At 28.0% G+C, this 6,000-nt stretch overlaps 1 protein-coding gene across 1 annotated transcript in view; it reads left to right on the top strand.

Annotated features, from left to right (window-relative positions):
* Positions 1 to 1,851: 1,851 nt before the first annotated feature.
* Positions 1,852 to 6,000, top strand: part of LOC123272701 (E3 ubiquitin-protein ligase Bre1) — a gene marked incomplete in the record, with an annotated part of 140,773 nt that continues 136,624 nt past the window's right edge. The window contains 2 exon segments of the mRNA XM_044739675.1: positions 1,852 to 1,981; positions 2,101 to 2,156.

The following is a 6,000-nucleotide window of genomic DNA, read 5'->3' as shown; positions in this document are numbered from 1 at the left end:
CGTCGAAGTTATCAACATCCTCTTCTTTAATGAAAAATACTAATCCAACTCCATTTTATCTTTAGTAAAACAAATAATATTAGACCACTTATTAATTGGTTGATACGTTATAAACAAAAGGTCAATTCAAATCAATGATTTGTACCTTAATGGAAAACACGTGTAGAAGGTATTTCGTTGCTTTTGGAGTATTATTTCTTAAGAATGTTAAATATTTTTTTTTAATTACTAACAAATAAAATAAAAAAAATTGTTTATCGTGAAAACAACGTTAAAATGTTTAAAAAACATAAAATTATTTAAATAATACCCTCACATTTTAGCTTTCAAATAAGAATGGAGCTTGAAAAATCTAATTGATGAAGTTTTATTTAAACTCACTTAAACTTCTATAAACTTTTACACTTCAAACACTATAAAATGATATACTGAAATCTTTCACTCACAATATTTCACATGTTCATAAAGATTATTTATAAATAATATTTTTTTTGTCACGAATTTTGTAAACCTACCGATAATAATAATAATAATAATAATAATAATAATCATTATTATTTTATTTATCACTATTATTATTATTATTATTATTATTATATCATTTATTATTATTATTATTATTATTATTATTATTATTATTATTATTATTATTATTATTATCGTTGTAATTTTTTGCACTCCAAAATCATTTATAAAAAAATTTTTTATTCACGCCACTGTTTAATTACTTATTGCATAATTATTTTTAAATTATATGAATAAATAATTTATATTTTATTTCCAAATTAGTATAATTATTCTTGTAATTATTTATTGGAGTATAATATTCCTCGTGTAATGGAGCACTTATTAGCTGCATTTATCAATGTAAAACATATACGTTCACTATGAGCCCTATAATGCTATTGAAAATTATTCTAGGCTGAAATGCGTATGTACGCGCCATCTATTACATTAATGCTACATCAATTAGAACATTAGAACGGCCTGTTTTATCAATTTTTTTACGATAAGCTTAGTCGCAAGTAGGAGGCACCGCTTGGCATTTTTATCCATCATGAACGCCCCTTTATCATTTTCTATAGCATATCTTTAGTACAGCAGGTTCACCAACCTTAGAATTCAAAAGTTCCTTATACTCTCAGCATTTTGTCCCTTCCTCTTTAACTTGTCTAACATTACTTTGAGCTTGATTTTCTTTCATTTTGCAGTAAAATATGTGTTTTTATATATGCTAACCTCTTCATCTTTCAATTTGTTTTAATTACTAGTCTTGTTAATCGCGAGTTACGTATAATCGATGCGGTAAAAAATAATTCAACTTGCATTATGATCCTGATAGAAATAAAAATGATTTATCATATGCCAAAACAAGTGGTTTAAAGTTATATTAATTAACTATTGAAGGTTAATTGGCGTGAGCATAAATTATTATCATTATTTTTAAAACTATAAAACAATTCACTACTATTTCGAAGGTAATTATACACTATTTATTTTAACCTCATAAATGTATTATTATTTATATTAGTATGATTATTATTTATGTTGGTATGATGATTATTTATATTAGTATGAAAATTGCTCAAATAGATATTTTCGATATTTCTAGGTGTGTGTTTTTAATCGATAGTTTGTATTTAATGAATATATAATTTCGCTTTAGCAAATCATGTACTACTTATATATAATCATTGTTACTTACATATAGCGAATGTTATATTTTTTATCTGTTTCATGAAAGAACAAAAATTTTCGAAATAATGATAGTTTTATTGCTGACTCGATAACATCTGTATAAATTTATCAATTAATTTTATTTCATGGATTCAATTTGGACAATAAAATTTTAGTAATGATAATAACTGAAAATATTATCGATTACGTCTATAATTATTAATGCTTATAGTTGTAAAAGAAAAAAACTGCCAAAAATTGTATTTACAAACGTGAAGATATTGAATTGCAACAAATTTTGAGGGTAAAAAATATTTTTTTTTTTTTTTTTTTCGTTTTCTTGAAAGTACTTGTTAGTTAAGTATTTTGAATACGTAGACTACGTTAAAAATTATGATTTCTAGCAGTTTTGCTTTTTTTTAGATCATTACTTGGATAGATTATAGGAGTAATCCCCAATAAACGCAAATTATAGTCAGGTCAGCCTAAAATATATTAACTTTCAAAATGATAAATTATATAGTTACAATATTTTTATTTCATACGAAAACTTGCAATAATTTGGGTTTATTATCTAAGGGTTATATAATTTGAATCAAGCATGAATAGTTATTGATAATAGGTAGTAAAAATTTTGAGTTGAGAATATTGAAACCATGATAAATTGAAAAAACAACAACCGCTCAAAATTATTTTTATTAAATCAAGTTAGCTTTTCTTTCAATGTGTTGCAATAAATTCTTTTGGAATTTTATTTATTACACAGAAAAAAAGGTTCACTTGAGCCAAGAAAATATTTTTCCTCCTAATTATTTTCTTAAGTGAAAAAAAAATTTTTTTTTGACACGAGAAATTTCACTTATTTAAACTAAATTAACTCTCTTGCTTTAAGAAATACGTATCTTGATTCAAAAAAATGTATTTAAGTCAAAAAAATCTTCTTGCTTTGAGAAAATTCAGCCTCTTGCTCCAAAAAATTTAGTTCTTGATAGAAGTAAATTTTTTTGTCTTGAGAAAATTTCTCTCTTGCTCCAAAAAATTAAATATCTCGATAGAAGTAAATTTTCATTAATATTTTTATTGATTAACATGTCAAATAGGAGGATCAAATAATATTAAATCATTTTTTTTGATTCAATATGTATAATTGCATGCTAAAATAATATAAAATGGGTATCAAATATTCAAGAGAGAAATTTTCTTAAGGTGAGAAAATTTTTTTGTCAGCTGAAGTAGGTGGCACGGCTTCCCTAAAGTATCTAAAAATCTTGATCAAATATAAAAATTTGTTGCATCAAGTATTTATGATAATTTGAATTAAGAAAAAATTACTTCCATCAAGAATAGAATTTCAAGAAAAATTTTTACTTCGGGAAGACGTCTATTACCTATAAACCAATTAGTCAGATTACCGGTGACTTAGATCCCGATTACCTAGATTTCCATAACCCAGAATTCGATTACCCAAATTATCAATGACGTAGAATTCTTATGAAGTAGATTACCGATTACCTAGAATCCCGATTACTTGGAATTCGATTGCCTAGAAATTTTATTGGATATAATTCCGATTACACAGAAATCTGATTGCCTATAATTCTGATAACTTACAATTCCTATGGCATACACGGAAAAAAGTAAACTATAATAAACAATCGTCGATTTATAATAAGTAATGATCAACTGTTAAAAATTACCATTTCAAACAGTAAAGTCGTGATTTTACTATTCATTTTATGATATTTACCATTTAAACGTTACAATTTACTCTTTACATGGAGAAAAATACTATTTCAAACAGTAATATTCGCTATGTAAATGTCTAAAATGTTAAAGTATAATAATTAACAATTCAGACTTTGATATTTATCATTTCGTACCTAAAAAATGATCTTATGATATGTAAGAAGTATAAAATAAAGTTAGTAAATTTCTAATACAAGCAACGTCAATATTTACAAAGTAAAATGGTAAATTTTAAACGCAACGCTAAAAATCCAACTGTAATTGTTGACTTCCTTGGACTGGTAAAATGTATATTTTAAAAGTATAATTTTTATTGTTTCAAATGTTAAATTCTCCCAGAGTGAGACCCCCTTCTCTTTCATCTGAGTTCCCCTTCTCCTCATAATATCGACTATATATTGAAATGGCAATTTTTACTGTTTGAAACTGTAATTTTTTAAGATGACAGAGTCGTTATTTACTATAGTGACAGCTACTAATCACTTATTTTGGATATTAAATTATAAATTGTGGCTTTTATACTTTCTACATTAAGTTCTGTGATATTTATATTTTTGCCACCCCGATGTCCGCTTTACTGTTTGAAACTATAAAAATTAACCGGAATCCGAGTGAATATTACAGTTTACTTTTTTCCGTGTAGATTTCTTTTACCTTGATAAAAAAAATTAATTTGGATAGATGGAACCATATGCAACACAACTTTCATTTTATGTTAAAATTTAAGATTGTTTTCATAAAGCGACAACATAATCAGATGTGATCAACTTATGTTATGAGCGGGAAAAATTTAATTGCAATATTTATTGAAACTATCAATGCGTCTATTTAACTTGTAGTAATAAGTCTAAGTTGGGTGTATTTTACAAAATTTATATACTTATTCGTAGAAACAGTGGACAAATAAGTGCTTTGCAAATTTCTGCGAGCGGTTCTTGATAATTCACTATCATTTTTAATTTAAGTGAAAAAAAAATTTTTCTCAATTTAAAAAAATACATTATAATTACAATAATAGTAATAGAAAATTAGAAAAACGGTTGACCCTGAAGGCCATCCCTGCAACTTCCCGCTAATTCCATACCTAGGCGCTTAAAATTGCACTTATGACGTTTTGAGCTCTTCGAGCTCAAAAATACAATTTATGTGTTATTTTGAGCTCTATAAAAATTTAGAACAAAAAAAAATTGATCCAATGAAAATTTCGGAGTTATTACAAAAACACTTTTTTCGATTTTTTTCGACAACGATATCTCACGAACGCATCAACCGATTCTGACGCTCTATGTGGCGATCGATGCGGGTATTCAAAGTTAAGAGCTGATTAGTTTTTGAAGTTGATCGGTTGAGCCAATTCGAAGATATTTAAAAAAAATGAAAAAAAAAATGTCGCAGTGATTTTAAAAAAACACTTGTTTTCAAATCTTTTATTGACGATATCTTTTGAACTAATTAACCGATTTCTACGTTTTTGGCGGCAATCGACGCGGTTTTTTAAGCTCTATAAATTATGCTATGTCATCAAAAGTGTTCCGAGAAGAAATGACGAAGTTATGTGAAAAAAACACTTTTTTCGGTTTTTTTCGGTTTTCTTTCGTTCACGCTATCTCTCGAACGAATCAACCGATTTTGATCGGGTTGACGCCGATCGGCGTGGTTTTCAAGCTTAAGGGCGGATTAGTTTTGAAGTTGATCGATAGAGCCGTTTAAAAGATATTCCAAAAAAACTACTTTCAAAAATGATTTTTTTCTTATTTTTTTTAAGATTTTTCAAGATTTCTTAAAATCTATCGGTCCGAATCGGTTCAAATTCTCAGGAAATCTAAGTTCAGCGTAGCCCTTTCGAATGGCACCAACCGCGATGAAATCGGTTCAACCGTTCAAAAGTTATAAGCGAGTCACATAGTCACACACACACACACACACACACACACACACACACACACACACACACACACACACACACACACACACACACACACACACACACACACACACACACACACACACACACACACACACACACACACACACACACACACACACACACACACACACACACACACACACACACACACACACACACACACACACACACACACACACACACACACACACACACACACACACACACACACACACACACACACACACACACACACACACACACACACACACACACACACACACACACACACACACACACACACACACACATACATACATACAGACATAGTGACAACATCGCGGGGGTAGTCAGGGAAGCTTCCTGTGACCTTCAAACGTCGAGATCTGATGAAAACTCGATTTTTGCCAAACGGGGTAAAACAATAACTTCCCGATTTTTGAAAATCTGAGATTTTTAGCGGGAAGTTAAAATTATTATAACCCTGATTAAACAAAGTAATTTGGAATAATTAATTTTTTAATCATTTTTAATCATGTACATCATTTTGGAAATTTCACAATTAATCATTAAAAATTATTTGAAAAACTGAGATGGAACTGACAAAATATAAAATGATTATTAATTTCTATTTTTTTATCGCATCCTAAATCATAAAATGATACAAAAAA

The sequence above is a fragment of the Cotesia glomerata genome, linkage group LG10, assembly GCF_020080835.1.
Source record: "Cotesia glomerata isolate CgM1 linkage group LG10, MPM_Cglom_v2.3, whole genome shotgun sequence".
Taxonomy (NCBI): domain Eukaryota; kingdom Metazoa; phylum Arthropoda; class Insecta; order Hymenoptera; family Braconidae; genus Cotesia; species Cotesia glomerata.
Note: the sequence above shows the minus strand (reverse complement) of the source record. Positions and strands in the feature narration are given on the sequence as shown.